Raw genomic sequence first — 16261 nt, forward strand, 5'->3', positions numbered from 1 at the left:
ATAGTAGAACCTCCTCTCACTCAGTTCAACCCTAGCAAATATGTGGACTCATGGCTTACCCGAGGGCATTATTCTGCAGTTGATACCAAAAGCAAGAAGCGATCTAGAGACGACGAGGGTATATCGGAGGATATGTTAAAAGTGTGGAAGTTGCAGTAATAACATCTTCATAGTGAGTACTGGCACCTTTTTTTTTCCAGAAAAAAAGCACTGTGTGAAACTATAAGGCTTGTGATTATGACACACACACTCAGGTGATGGTGGTGGCTGGCAGCTGTCATGGAATGAAGAAATGGATGGAAAGAAAATCAATGATGCTTGGTCCCTACTAATGAACTACTTGGCTCAAAGGTCAGGAAAATAAATAATGATAATCAGTTAAGTGAGTAGTACAAAGAGAAAGCAAGCAAGCAAGATGACTTGCTAAGGGCAGCAAAAGTGCATTATGAGCAGCAGTTAGCAAATGAGACCAAAGAAATTGTTGTAGGGAGTTTTTTTTTTTTATATGTGGTCAGTAGAAGGAAGAAAGATTATGGAAGGATCATGTTAATCAATGATAATGGCAGAATGATAACCGCTGAGGAGGACAGAGATGTTAAATGAGCAATTCATTAAGGTATTCTATCCTTGCGAGTGTAACATAAGGAAATTTGAGAACATTGGGGGGGGGGAGCCACTGATGGTGAGTGAGCAGGAGGCATATGATGAATTGAGAACAGTTGATGTCAATAAGGCTGTAGGACTTGATAATATATCACATGTCTTGAGAAAATGTTCCAGGAAGTAAGCAACTGCTTTTATGAGTATTACATTGCCATATGTTCCAAAGTGGAAAGAAGGGAAAAACTGTTCTGTTTCATAAAGGGAGAAAGGGAAGGATAATAAGACTAAGGCTTTGAATTAGACCAATTTGCTTATCTGGAAGTGTGATCGAGGCTAGTGAGGACCAATATTCAGAACTGGGTTGACAACAACAGAAATCTTTGATGGACAAGCATGGGTTTGCTAAAAGCAGATTGTTTTAGTAATTTGTTCACTTCCTATATCAAGGTAACAAATGCATTGGACAATTACGATACATACACAGTAGTATATTTAGACTTTGAAAAAGGCCTTTGATAAATTTCCATATGGCAAGATGGTAATTCAATTGGAAAACGGATGGTGTGGATGATAGATTAGTGCACTGGAATGGAGACTGGCTTCTGATAGGTATCAGTTGTGTGTATGAGAACGATATCTCAGAAGAGGAAAACATTAGTGGTGTGTCCCCAGTGTGCTGTTTTTGGGGCTGTTGTTTAATTATATGTAAATGACACTTGGAAGGGAATGAATGGTAATATACAATTTCCAGATGATGTGAAGTTGGGGAAGACCTATGAGGAGTAGAATGGATGTTGTAGCCTTGGAAAAGGACTTGAATACATTCAGTGAGTAGGCAAGTGATTGAGGGCTACCAGTTTAATATAGCAACGTGTAAGGTTTTAAAATTTGGGAAGTACAGTGGGGTGAAGAGTATGACTGGGGATATCTTAGAGGAGGCAGAGGAGGTGAAAGATCTAGGCGGTGATGGTAGATAGGGACCTGAAATTTCAGGGACATTTTGTCAGACTTATGGGGACAGCAAAATGGATTATGGTAATGATGCTGAGAACACCGACACGTAGAAGTAAGGATGGTATGATTCTATTGTACAAGGCTTTGATCAGACTGCATATGGATTAATGTGCATGGATTGGTCACCTGGTTTTCAAAAGAATGAAGTGGAGAGCTGATGGAGAGGGTTCAGAGACAACTGACTAAGTTGGTTTCAAGTTTCGGGAATCTTAAGTACTAAGAAAACTGAGGGAATGCAAATTGCAGGAGCTAGTGGATAGAATGTGAGGGGGGGGGGTTGGCAGACAAAATCGAGACATTTGGTAAAGAGTAACTACCAGATTAATGTGGATGAGATTTTCCACATAATGGGTGGAGACAGGCGAGAACAAGAAGACATCCCTAGAAACTGTATAAGGTGTGAGCAGGTTTTCAGCATGGAGAGTAATTGGAATGCATTGCCTGAAAGTGTGGTGAGTTCAGAGACAGAGAATGCATTTAAGTCACAATATGGTGTGTGGGTGTGTGTGCATGAAAGAGTGGGACCTCATGTGATAAGTCTCTTGACTGCATGGAAGTCTGATGATGATAAAATATTATGTTGCTGAAATCTCAGCTTCATACAATTGTGCCAACTGGGGATGATCTGAAAATTTCTATGCCTCATTTTCATGGTCTGATTAATTATTGTTTCTGTTCTCCCAATCCAAACATCTCCTCCATCCAAATCATTATGCCAGAAAGGTTTGCATTATTAGTAACTTCCTATTAACAATTTTCTTCAAAATTAATCTGTTATCTGTCAAAACTCCAATGTTGTCAGATCTTATATTTCGATCTTTCTTTCTTACAAGGTACTTGTTATATACGGGATCAATATGCTTACATGTTTGTCTTCTCTTGGTCTTTTTCCTGCCATCCTTGCAACAAATACTGATTTTCCCAACCTTTCTTCTCCTGTTCTATTTAATTGAACATACTGCCTGAGATTAGCTCTGCCCACGCATGCTGAATGTCAACAATATCAAGTTCCTCCTAATATCATTTATTATGATTCTGCCACTGATGACATCTAGTCACACTTATCCTAACTTATACTTTATCTCAACATGTCTCATAACTCTCATATTTGTAGTTTCCAGTGTTAGATCAACTGTTTTATTTCTAACCAAACTGTCAGATCCACAAAGTTAAAATGTGTTTGAACACACTCTTGTATACAGCTACTTTAGTGTTTTGACTAATTTCACTTGTACTCCATATAAATATATTCAACTAAGTTCCAACTTGGATAATTTTGTTGTCTATTTCTATTAACTTGCCATCTTCACTAAAAATCGTGCTAAATAGCTGAAATGTTTTGTGTTCTATAGGTTTCTCATTCAAATATGTAGCTGATGTTTTTAATGCTCTCTCTCTCCTGTCTATTTTCATTGTCTGTCTTCTTATTGCTGATTTTCATACTATTCTTTCAGTAGTTATTCATATTAGTTAAGAAATCCTGCAGATTAGATTGATTTAAGAGCATAACATCATCTGCATAAAGTAAATAGCTGAGTTTAATATCTCAATTTTAATATCAAGCTTAATGTCACTTTCCTTTGTAATATGATCAATACAGATTATGAATAACAAAAAAGATATTGCATCACTTTTGTCTAACAGCCTGATATTTTACATGAAACTCTTTTTATGTATCTCTTTCAATTCTAACTGCTGAGTTACAAATGAAATGCAGACTATGCATTGCTCAACAGAACATCCTGTTTATGACATATAATTGCAGTGTTTTGAATAGCTTTTATTATTATTATTACCCAAGAGCTCATGGAGTCAAAGAATCATCTGGGAGGTCCTTTTATCACACACACAGCTCATCATACCGTGCTTTGAACACATTGAAACTCCCTACAGGCACCATACTCTCAGGCAAGACATTCCAATCATTTACAACTCTGCACGAAAAAAAAATGCCTCTCACTCCCCTACTCACACCTTCTTTATACAGTTTAAAGGGATGACCTCTGGTTCTCCCCGATCTCCCACTATTTTCTGTAGAACTTCTTCAGCATCGATCCTATAATAACCCCTTACCAACTTGTAGGTCTCTATCATATCTCCCCTCTTTCTCCTGCTGACCAGACTCTGCAAATTGCATCTCTTCAATTTTTCCTCATACTTGACATTCCAGATGTCAGAAACTACCTTAGTCAGTCGCCTTTGGACACTTTCCAACATCTCTTCATCCTTCTGAAAACCAGGTGACCAAATCTCGGCACAATAGTCCATGTGTGGCCTAATCAAAGCCTTATACAATGGAACAAGAATCTCCCTACTTCTACATGTCAGTGTCCTCTGCATCATTCCCAGAAGCCTTTGTGTTGTCTTCACAATTTTGGCTATGTGTCGCCTAAATTTCAGATCCTTATCCACTATCAACCCCAGATCTCTTATTTCTTCCACCTCCAACAATGTATCCTCACCAAGCATAAATTCTGCATCCCATCTTTGTTTTCCAAATTTTAAAACCTTACATTTTGCAACATTGAACTCGCATCCCCATTTCCATGCCCAATCACTCAATTTATTCAAGTCTTCCTGCAAGGTCACAACATCCTCACTACTCTTCATGGTTCGTCCCAACTTTGCATCATCCGCAAACAACTGAATATCTCCATCCAAATCTTCACCTATATCATTAACATACAAATTAAACAGTAATGGCCCTAAAACAGTACGTGAGGCACTCCGCTAGTGACTTTCCTTTTCCTCGACATCACTCCCACATACACAACTTGTTGATACCTATCAGACATCCAATCTCAAATCCAATGCACCATTCTAATATCCAACCCCATCCGCTCCAGTTTGACTTTCAATTTATCATGAGGTACTTTATCAAAAAGCCTTTGCGAAATCCAAGTATATCACTATGTATCCTTCTCCTCTGTCCAAGGAAGCAGTCACTTTATTGTAATAAGTAAGTAGATTACTAAAACATGACCTCCCTTTAGCAAATCCATGCTGTCCATCAAAGATGATACCATTGTTGTCAACCCAACTCTGGATCCTAGTTCTCACAAGCTTCTCCAACAACTTAACCACAACACCTGACACACAGATAGGCCTATAGTTTAATGCTTGAATTCGATCACCTCCTTTATGAAGTGGCACAATCTTGTCCTCCTTCCACTCCTTAGGGACTTGACCGAGTGCAAGACTCGTATTAAAAAAATATGTCAAGACAGGTGTCAACTCCCTGGCACATTCCTTCAGAATACATGCCGATATATTATCAAGTCCCACAGCCTTATTAACATCTAGTTTACTCAACTCCCCATACACCTCTTGCTCACTTACAGTCAGTCTCTCCTCCCCATCATCTCTGCTCTCAATCTTATGCTGCCTCCACAATGCCCTCTTTCTCTGTATCGCATGCTTAATCTCTTTATTCATCCATCTCATACCTACTTTATTTAACCTTCTCACCCTTGGAATATATTTAGACATTGCATCTACTAAATAGTTTTTGAAAATCCCCTAAGCTGCATTGATCTCTTTTCCAGCTAACTCCTCATTCCATGTTACACCCACAAGCTGTCTCCTGAGCTCTTCATAATCACCCCCCTTGTAATTCCACATATACCCTTTTCTCACAGAGGTCGTCACACTGCTGGCAACCACCCAGGTAATCACCTCATGGTCACTCTCACTAACTGGTGGATGATTTGACACCGGATTTATAATTACATCCTCTGATGAGATGACCAAATCCAAGACCCTCAATCCTCGCGTGCTCTCTGTTACATACTGTCTGAGGTAGTTATCCCTCAAAAACTCAAAAAACTCATTTTCTTTACTTCCACTTGCTATCTAATCATTCCAGTCTATATTGCCATAATTAAAATCATCCATAATGATCACCCTTTTCTTATTTGCTTGGCTAATTTGATTATACATTTCATTATCACCACCACCCACATTTCCTGGTCTATAACAACATCCAACAAGTATTTGATTCCATTCACCTCTATCTCACACCATACTGCCTCAAAACTACTGGCACTATTTTCCTCTTGCATCTCTACTTTGTATGGACATAACTCTTTCTCTATCATCAATAGCATTCCCCCCTCCCTTTTTACCCTTTCTATCCCCACAAAACACATCATACCCTTCCATCTCTATTCCTGTCAGGATGTCGTCCTCTTCCAACCATGTCTGACTCATTCCAACAATCTTTGGATGAACAGACACAATTAATGCAACCATTTCATATGCATTGTTTCTTATACTTCTAACATTTGTATACAAACACAACAGCTCATTTCTAGATCTACAGATAGTTCCACTGATACCACCACCCACTCAATGTGATCTCTCAATGCGCGACTGGAACCATTTCCCTTTCTGCTTATTCATTTTAAAACCCTTTTCAATTCCAACTGTTTCCTCTTGATCCCAGGTCATCCCATTCCTTTCTACACATGCTCTCACCTCCTCTCGGAGCATCCACCTTTCTCATGCTGTGTACCCGTGTCCACCCTGAGCCTCCCCATTTTCCTGTTCCTCCTGCACACCCATTCTCTCATTTTCTATACTCATACCACTCACTTCCTCATTCATAACCACCTCTTCAATCTCTCCTATCTTACTGTCCTGCTCTTCCAGCTTGATTTATTCTCTCTCATTCTACTCACTTTTCTACCTTCCAGCAATAGTCTCTCCAAGCGACTCACACCATAACCAATCAAATGCAGCCCATCGCTCCCATACAGCTCACTTTGTCCCTCAAAATCATTCCACACATTAACAAACTGCACTCCCGTCTCCTCACACATTTCAGCCAGCATGTCATTCATAATCCTTGCTCTCCACCTCATCTCACCAGTCATACCTAGGCAACATTTTCTAATGACTTCTTGTCATATGCCTGTTTCATATCCTTAAAACATAAATGCAGTTCATTGTTATATTTCCAAGATTTCTCAACCGTTTCTCTGCCTGTTTCATATCCTTAAAACATAAATGCAGTTCATTGTTATATTTCCAAGATTTCTCAACCGTTTCTCTTAATGTGAAAATCTGATCCTGACAACCTCTATATGGCTTAAACCCAGCTTGTTCTCCTTCAAGTTTCCTTTCCACAATTTTTTTTAGCTTTCTCAAGTACACCTGCATAAAACTTACCTAGAACACTCAATAGGGAACTTTGTAATCCTCACTTTCTTGATTTCCCTGTTTAAATAGATGGGTACCATGAGAATTCTACTTTATCTGGAAATGAACCCCTGACTAGGCCATCTGAATTATGCACTACAGCCACTCCAACCAAATAATTGAAATAATGCCACTGCATTACAAGATAAGACATTCAGAATATGTTGAATGGCTCAAGTCAAACACTTCAGCTTCTGACTCAGTCTACATTAGGCTGAGTCAAAAGCTGCAGTAAGACATTTACAAAGCTAAATGGAATAAAGTCTGCCTTATCTTTGTGCAATGTTTTCATGTACTATCAGAATGAAAAGAGAGTACATGAAAACATTGCACAAAGATAAGGCAGACCTCCTGGCATCAGTCTTTTCCTTCAACTTGCACAGCATAGTCTATACAAGAGCTGGAAGAATAGACCTTGCTATAATTTGAATTACAATTAGGATGCAAAGAAATTTTTTTTCTTTTTCATTTGAAAATGATTTAATCAGTCTCACATATGTGGCATGTTTTTTTTTTCCCCTACAAGATACTCAAGTTTTTTATTCTGAAAAACTGGCATATCAACTAGAAGATTATAAGCAATTTACAGGCATACCACCTTGGCTTCAATAGCCTTAGTTGCTTTAGCGATAATTCCAAAAACGTTTGTTGTTTTTTAATACAACGGTTCAGGATGATAATCTATTTTTTACAAAATGTAAGAAATCTTGCAAAATCCCAGACTTTGAAAACAGCAGAACATTTATGTTAACAGAGACCTCTCATCTGCAAGACAGCAAGCATACTAAACTAAACTGCACTGACACACCTCAAGTGATTAAAACAAGATAGATGAATCATCTCAGAGTACAGGAAAGGATTATAGCTAAAAAGCATACAACAACAAGAGATAGCATTATATTAAAAAAAAAAAAAAAATTGCAATGGATATGCAACCAAGCACTGCAGATGCATGCTTTCAGATTAAAATGTTATTCGGTACTGATGTTTAATAAACAAAAATGGAAGAAAATAACTGCTAGAGTATGTTCACTTGGTAGAATAAACATTCATGGAAGCAATTAAAATCATAAGTGCCAAAGGATAACTCCACTGCATACATCATTTGTGCAGTCAAGTTATCCAGTAATCATCATCTTCCCCATCTGCCTAAGGCAGGTTGAGGCTACCATGGACAATTGCTTTCCAGTACAATCTATCTGCAGCCATGTTATTTAAAATTCTGTAAAAAGAAATCAGACCACTCAAGGTTTTTTACCCCTTTCCTTCTAGGACTTTCCCACAGTATCTTTCCTTCTACTCTTCCATTTTTGACACATTGAGAAAACCTTAGTCATTCTGTACACATGTCCATGCCACTAACTGTTTTTCTTTAATTCTTGTTACAATCAAAATATAGTGTAATTCTTCTATGGTGTCCCGATTGGTTTTCATTTCATGTAGTTTCCAATACATGCTGTTTTAATTATTTCCCTTCACTTGTTTTCAAAGCATTTCAATCTTTGTTCTTTCTTCTGTTTGATAATCCAGGTCTCTGCACCATAAAGAACTGAGAGGGAGGGTTACCGTTGAGCTACATACTTCAAGTACTTTGGAGAGATGCATATTTTCCCATATATTTGTAAGTTTGGTCATAGTAGACCATAATAGATTTATTCTGTTTGACAGTCTCTTCATAACTCAACCTGTCTGACCAACATGCTCAAGTAATTGAATTTTTTAACCTATAACAGTTTATTTCCTTCTGCTTTTTAAGTTGCGTTCTTCTCCATTTCTACCATCAATTCGGATAATTATAAAGAGTACAGACTGCATCAATTGTGGATATATCTCTTAAATCCCATTATCTCCAGTAAGTGTCATGATAAAGTATTTTGGTCTTCATATAAAGCGGTATTTCCTATTGTTTGATTTTAATAAAAATTATATTTATCCATAAAATTTCCCTCTGATTATCAAGTATGAAATGAAACCAAAAATCGGTTCATCAGTTTTAATGTTGTTTGACACAAAGTGACATGAAAATAGGAGCCACTGTGTTATACGCTTACCCATGCGGTTTAAAATACACTACTTCAGAGAGAGGAATGGATAAATAGGTTCATTACTAAAACGGGACTATGTCTGGGTTTTTAATTTGGGTTATCAAGCATAAGAAATATCGAGCTGAGAGATAAATCGCTTTGATATCATACTGTTCAGTATATGCACGTGCGTTTTGCTTTCACCACTTTTAACAACGCTACCGCCCAAGACGGCTATAGACGTCAAGGTCATCATAGATGCGAAGTGCATATTAATATTGTAATACCATTGATATTACATTAAAATATATGATGGATACGAAGCATATGAGGATGCATATTTGGTCCATAATTGCCGGTAAGGTGGTTAATAAATGAAATGCAGCCATTTGATTTAAAACTTTCTTAATGAACTTCTGCCTAGTGCAAATTAACAGGCACTGCTTTACCTGAAATACATAATTTTCACTCAATTTCTACAGAATTAAGCTTTATTAACTGATGGATTGGCAAAAACCTGAAATTATCAAACATCAAGTGTTTATCGATTAAAAGTTGCTATTCTTATTTAATGTAAACTCACCTTTCAATGAATAAACAATGACTTTACATCAAATTGTTAACTACTACAGCCAAAATCCTCAGGACAACACGCCTGTTTTGGCATCTTTACCCGGAACATTATATATCAACGTCATCTCATTTTCCGGTTTCATAGTTTCTTTTTTGAAAAACATCTTTTTTTTTTTTGTTTTGTTTTGTTTTTGAGTGACCTCTACAACCACTTTCATACAGAGATTTCGTGACTACATAAATATATTACCTGCATAGTATTACGCAACTACAAGGTAATTAGTACCAGATTTCTCATGATCATTTTAAAGTTTCTTTCTTCTTAAAAAATAATAAATAATAAAATAAAAAATTTAAAAAAATGAAGAAAGAAAACCCAACTAGTAGCGGAGCTACTTTACTACAGACTAATTTTTTTGAAGACCTGTTGGCGGCCAATTAACATTCTTTCAATATTTACTGATGGTGAGCCAGAACTTATCAATAGTTCGCCGATTTTCAAAAGGATAGGGTACAAGGTAGTCGGGCCAGGGCGACGCTCTGGTACTTTGTTAAACTATCAAATTTTTAAATTAAAAAAAAAAATCATCTAACGCCTATGTTGTTTCCGTATAGGGAGTAGGCGGGGCCGTTTACCCTATCTAACTTTGGAGACTGAGTGGGCAGTTCAATCTCCACTGGTAGCCAATCAGAGATAGCTAACCCAGGGCAATGAGCTAACAATAGCTAACAGTGAGCAGAGAAGAAGGCGGCAAGCTAGTGCCGCCATCTCGTAGTCCCTAACACAATATTTTTAATGTCTGAAAATAGTGTGGGTTCGACGGTCGATTTTCTTGACTTTACGGGATGAAAAACCCGCTAACTCGTGCCAGAGATCGACCAACTCTGGAACCGGTCGAAAAAAGGCTTAGAAAAATTTCCTCTAGTCAGCGACTAGATTTGAACCACCAAATCCTTTCTTCGTGCCGTAGAGTGCAAGCGCCACTTCTACTGAGCTACAGAGGTTGTTTCTAAATTCATTATAAGAATTATACGGCTAGCGGGTTTTTTCTCCCGGAAACTCCGGTTTTTCGTCCTGTAAACTCAAGAAAAATCGGCCGTCGAACACACACTATCTTCAGACATTAAAAATATTGTGTTAGAATAGGGACCACCAGATGACGGCACTTACTAGCCACCATTCTGCACAAGCATGCTGATTAATTAGTGATAGCCTTGGGCCGGCTATCTCTGATTGGCTACCGCTGGAGATTGAACTGCCCACTCAGTCTCTGAAAGTTGGACAGGGCTAAAAAACGGCTTGCCTACTCCCTATAGGAACAATAGGCATTAGTTGATTTTATTTTCCAGTTCGCCGATGCAAAATTATAACAGCAAAATGGATCTAGCATTATTTCAAAGCCGAATGTAGAAACTATGAAAGTTGGTAACGTTAGCTGACTTGGGAGCTTACTGGAATAATCTCTCTGGCATTCGCGAGTTGCCTTAGTATGTACTACTTAAAAGGCATAGGCGCCGCCCAAGCGTCTATATATTCGCCTTTTATTAGTCTATTTTTGATTTTAAGTTCCTTAGTACTACTGAACGAGAGTTTTTACTCGCTTAAGGTTTCTGCCTGGTCTCTGAAGACAATCAACAGTCCAAAACAGCTGTAAGGCCAGTGAAACTTTATCAAAATGGACTAATAAAAGGCGAATATATAGACACTAGGGCGGTGCTTATGTCTTTAAAGTAGTCCACACTAAGGCAATTCGTGAATGCCAGAGAGTGAATTTCCGTAAGCTATCTGGTCAACTTACAAAACTTTCAGTTTCTACATTCGGCTTCGAAATAATGCTGTAGCTAATAACCACTTTGCATATTATATAATATTCTTTATATAATTTTGCATCTCCAAACAGAAGCCTTTTGGCTCTTTATTTTAGTAATTGATAATATTATTTCATCATCTTCATTTACATTCCTTAAGTTTTTCATGAGCTAAGCATCCTCAAGAAACAGCTTTCAGGTAGGAATTTTGACCTACGCAATAGTTAAGGATCACATCGTTTGACAAGTTAATATTCACTAACTACATGGGAGGCTAGGTTTAATAATGAGGAACGTAATTTTTTATAAAGTACTATTGGTCTTTTGAATGAAGGAATATAGGACACTCTTAATGTGATTCTCCACACACACACACACACACACACACACACACACACACACACACACACACACACACACACACACACACACACACACACACACACACACACACACACACACACACACACACACACACACACACACACACACACACACACACACACACACACACACACACACACACACACACACACACACACACACACACACACACACCGGAAGATTACGTTATCTATTTCAGATGTTAATATCTTAAAGACACCCTTTTGTGAAATATTTTGATGCAGACCATATCATGAAAACAACCTATAGTCATCTGAGAGATTAATTTAAGGATTCCCAAAGCGTGATGCACCTTCTCTGCATAGGCAAGCAGGCAAACCTGCATAATTATAGGCACATGCAAAATGAGATTGTAGTTCAAGTGGATACAAATGATTTAAGCGAAACTGAGAGTAAGAGAGAAGATCTGGAAAAATTGCTGGGAGAGGCGAGAGCGAAGAGTAAGCAATAAAATCTTAATTCCGTTTCCAAGTTATGATAGTACTTAATTTAAGCAGATGAAATATGACTTAAAGTTTTTTGGATGTGTGGATGAATCTGAGGGAAGAATGGAATTTTACAGGAGAGATTGCGTTTGGTTTCAGGAATCTTTATTTCTATGAAATCTATGAGTAAACCAGAAGAGTAATCCGGACATAAGATCAAAATGGGAGGAATGAACAGTGAGAATCTGTGCATTAGAAGTACTAAGTTCTGAAGAGTTTTACGGATTCGAATGTACTTAATCACGGAAGTGATTCTGGTGGAAAGATGATTGTATATTCGTCCAATTGATATTTATCAAGTATATAAAAGTATGACTGCATAAGTAAAGCATTATATGGGAACAGAGGCCATAAGTTGTCCAAGCGTTGTCACCGGCTACTAAAACAACACTATAGTTCAAATAATAAATAGCGTAGGAGTGAATTGGATGTACAATCTTAGTAAGCAACAGTCTCTTAAGAAAAAGATCGTGTGGAAGAAACACCGTATTCATAATGGTAACATCAGATTTAAAAAGTATAAGGTGCAGGCCAGAAGAGTTCCAAGTAAGTTAGTGTACTATTTTTTTTCATTTCCCTGAAGAGATTGAAAGAAGTGATTTTGGTTCGTCGAAATTGATTTCGTACACATTGGTTAATTCTTTCTTCTTATCTTTTAATTTTCTGTGCAGTAGCAATGAATCTTTGCTTTAACTCTTCATTCAATTTAGCAGTTGTTTTGTTGGTAAAAGTATATCTATGTGTAAGTTTGTTTTAGACACTATTATTTTACAGCTGTCTTTTAAGATTCTTTGCTAAAATCAGTTTGAAGCTTGTTGACTTTTTGGTCCACTCGTTTTCCATGGTGCAGACTGCTTCATCTTTGGCTTTTGCGATTTGCAATCAAGCTTCAATTGTAATGATATAAACTGTGATTCATAAGAACTGATTTCTTTCCTTTACTTTTAGTTGTGATTGTGTTTTTATTACAGCATTTACATCTAATAGGCAGTGCCGTAACGAGGGTGTGGCGAAAGAGGCGCCCGCCAATGGCGCAACTAGGTTTCGGGTGCAAAACGTAAAAAATTAAAAATAAATAGATATAAAAGTCCGTTATTTTATATTGTATTTTTAAATTTCAGCAATATGCCGCTTTAGACCCACAAATTCTGCAACACACTGCAACTCATTTTCATTGGGTTAATAGTAAGTATTTAACATATTGCATTTAGTAAAATTTAATAGTACGGGAAACCGCCTTGATCATAATCATTTCCCTAGTATGGTAGTATATAACAACCCCTGACAGCCGTATAGCTGAGAGAATAGAATAGAAAATGTGGAAATACTAGTGGTGGTAGTCCGCGGTAGATGGTGTTGGTGTAGTTGTGGTTAGTTGAAGTTGGTGGATTGAATGATGGAGATGGAGTGGGTACCCTCCTTCGATGAATCGTTTGACTCCCTGGAGGTGTCACGTAATAATAATATATAATTGACAAAATTGTTGAATAGAAACAGCAACTTAAGGTTGCTGTTTCTTCACATAATATGTAAACAGTAAAAGAAAACAACCAGAAATATTGGAACCTGTGCAAAATGATGTGACTCCATTAAAAAAAAAGGGGGAGGGGGTTGAAAATTACTTAATCAATCGTTTGTTACGGCGAGGCGCATTGATGGACATATCGTGCACTCCATTAGATAGGGTACGCCACTAAGTAAACTGTAGATTGGGTCGATTGGTATGTCGTTAGTGATGGATGGTGACACGCATTCAATTAGTTCAAATGATTGACGTTCCTACGACGTCACAGTATACACAGACCTGTGCATGGTTTCAACCCGGTGTCAAGATTAACACAGAAGTCACATTCGGTGTTGACGCTAGCGTAAACGTGTGCAGGGCGGATATTGGAAAACAAACATGGATAATTTGCATTCGACAAACCAAATTCGTTCCTTAAAAATCATTGTTTTCGTGACACAAATTGATGTATAACATCACAGGTGAGTTATGGAAAAGTCCGTTATCGATTTCTAATAAAATCAGAGGGTTTGGAGGAAAGGGGGGAGTGAGAAAATATTTTCCCCAATGCATATATCACATTGGGAGAAAATTGTTATATTCATATTATATTCTATTTTCTCAGTATATGTCTGCTCACAGTTGCCAGAACCTTATCAGGCACAGTGACAAGAAGAGTCAATTTATGTTGAAGGGGGGAAGGAACAAGGAGATGTATTAATTCGTTACCAACAATCGAAATCGCGTGCTTTATACGTAAAAATTTCCATCGAAGTGAATACGTTTATACGTAATAATTTTGCATCGAAGTGAAGCGTTTTGGCCCATCTTGTTAGGGTTAAGTACTAAGAGATGGCAGCACTTGTATGCCAGCGTTTTCATCTGTGGCGGCTTATAATTAGTGATATTAATGGGCGGTGTTTTTTTTTTTTTCTGGCGGTACTAGTACCGGCACCTTTTTTCTTAAGTTTTTAAAAATTTGCGATTTATTGACAGCAAAATGTATTATAAATATTCCAGTAGATGGCACTGTGTTCAGAAATTGAATTTTCAATATTGATTACTCATAAGTTGGTACCCTGCTTTCCTGTTATAGTTCGCCCACCGATTAGAGATCCCTCGACACTTCTGCGCATGTCAGAAAAAGGAGAATCCATTCCGATAATAGGGTAATCAATCAATTTAACAGGGATTGATAGGATATTAACAGCTATGCTAAGGGAGATTATTAAACCGAATTAGCAAAGCTTATAACATATTCGTATAACCAGAGTCTCAGCTGGAATAGAAAAAATGTATTAGAGTTCCATTCTACATAGGTGGTGTAAAAAAGCAATGTCTCCAACTACTGCCCTATCAGTATTTCTAGAGTGGTGAGGACGATCTGACAGAAGTCGATAACAATTATACACGGAAATGGATTAGCTAATAAGCTATACTTTGCAAACAAGGAAAGAGTAAGAAAACAAAAACAGTATGCGTTTACTATTTACTAGATAGAGGCTATGATTTGGAATTTTTCTCATCTTTTATAATGCTATTCCCAAATGAATAAATGGAATGTCATTTTGTATGGATTGGGTTTGTGCAAAAAAAAAAAAGACAAAAATAGAAAAAGTGAATTAGCGTATCCGCTCTACAGCCAAGAGGCTGCAGGTTCGAATCCCGCGTAGGCATGGATGTTTGTGATTGTCCTCTCCCAATATGGATTGGGTCACCATGGGAGTAGTAGACCCAAAACCTCCTACAATGGGAGAGGCATTCATCCTGCAGTAAGTAGAAAAATAGACTATTAATTATATATATATATATACAATAAAACTATATGCTAAAAATCACAAATTTAAGTTCAAATTGTTTCTAATCCATCGGATTAGGCCGGGGTAGCGAACAGGTCCGTCAATGTACTCTAAAAACTCCGCAGTGGGCAGTCCTGAATAATATAATTGATGGTCAGTTGATCAGCACCATAAGCACATGTTGGGGATTGACGCAGGGCTCACTTATAAATCATAGTAACACATCTGGCATGGCCTGTGCTCAAGTGGTTGAGTGTGCTCCCTTGCCGTCTGGGCAGGTCAAAGCCAATGGGCCCCAATTGTGGGGTATGTGATGAGCTGTCCATTTTTTATTGGCGAAGTAAGCTAGCGAATTTTCCTTTCAGTTTCAGGAGAATATGTTTCAAGTTGCTGATTGTTTGCAGATCTGGTAACGGGACTTTAAGTGAATAAGTGCTAGATTTTGGTCTTCATGGATGAGTAGGTTGTTATTTTCCATACATTTTATCCACTCTCTGTTAGAGGCAGCTTTCCTCCTTATGTCGGGTGGTATGATTTTAGAGAGTGTTGATATCCACTCAACAGGTGTAGACTTCATGCAACCCGTGATGATTTTCCTAGTATCGTTTAAGTTGCACGTCGACCTTGCTGACTTGATGACTCGGATATACCACACTCGAACACAGTATTCTGCACAATAAATGGAATGAACGCACAATATTGTTAGATATTGCTAAGGTATTTGGTAGGACACTACATGTTAGGCTGTTGAGTAAATTGGAGAATGGGAAATTGGAATATAAATTGTTCACTTGGATATGAAATCCGCTGAGGGACAGGTATCAAAAATTGATATGTGGCCTATAA

General features: G+C 37.7%; 1 protein-coding gene across 1 annotated transcript in view; it reads right to left on the reverse strand.

Moving 5' to 3' along the window:
* The window catches only part of LOC150095686 (glyoxalase domain-containing protein 4), a 124045-nt gene extending 114470 nt beyond the window's left edge, over positions 1-9575 (reverse strand). The window contains exon 1 of the mRNA XM_090409981.1: positions 9424-9575. The gene's annotated coding sequence lies outside the window, so the exon portion shown is untranslated. The remainder of the gene's footprint in view (positions 1-9423) is intronic.
* Between the last annotated feature and the right edge of the window lie 6686 nt (positions 9576-16261).

This window comes from Typopeltis vanoorti, chromosome 20 (genome assembly GCF_054136105.1).
Source record: "Typopeltis vanoorti isolate ZY-2024b chromosome 20, IOZ_Tvanoo_1.0, whole genome shotgun sequence".
NCBI classification, from domain to species: Eukaryota; Metazoa; Arthropoda; class Arachnida; order Uropygi; family Thelyphonidae; genus Typopeltis; species Typopeltis vanoorti.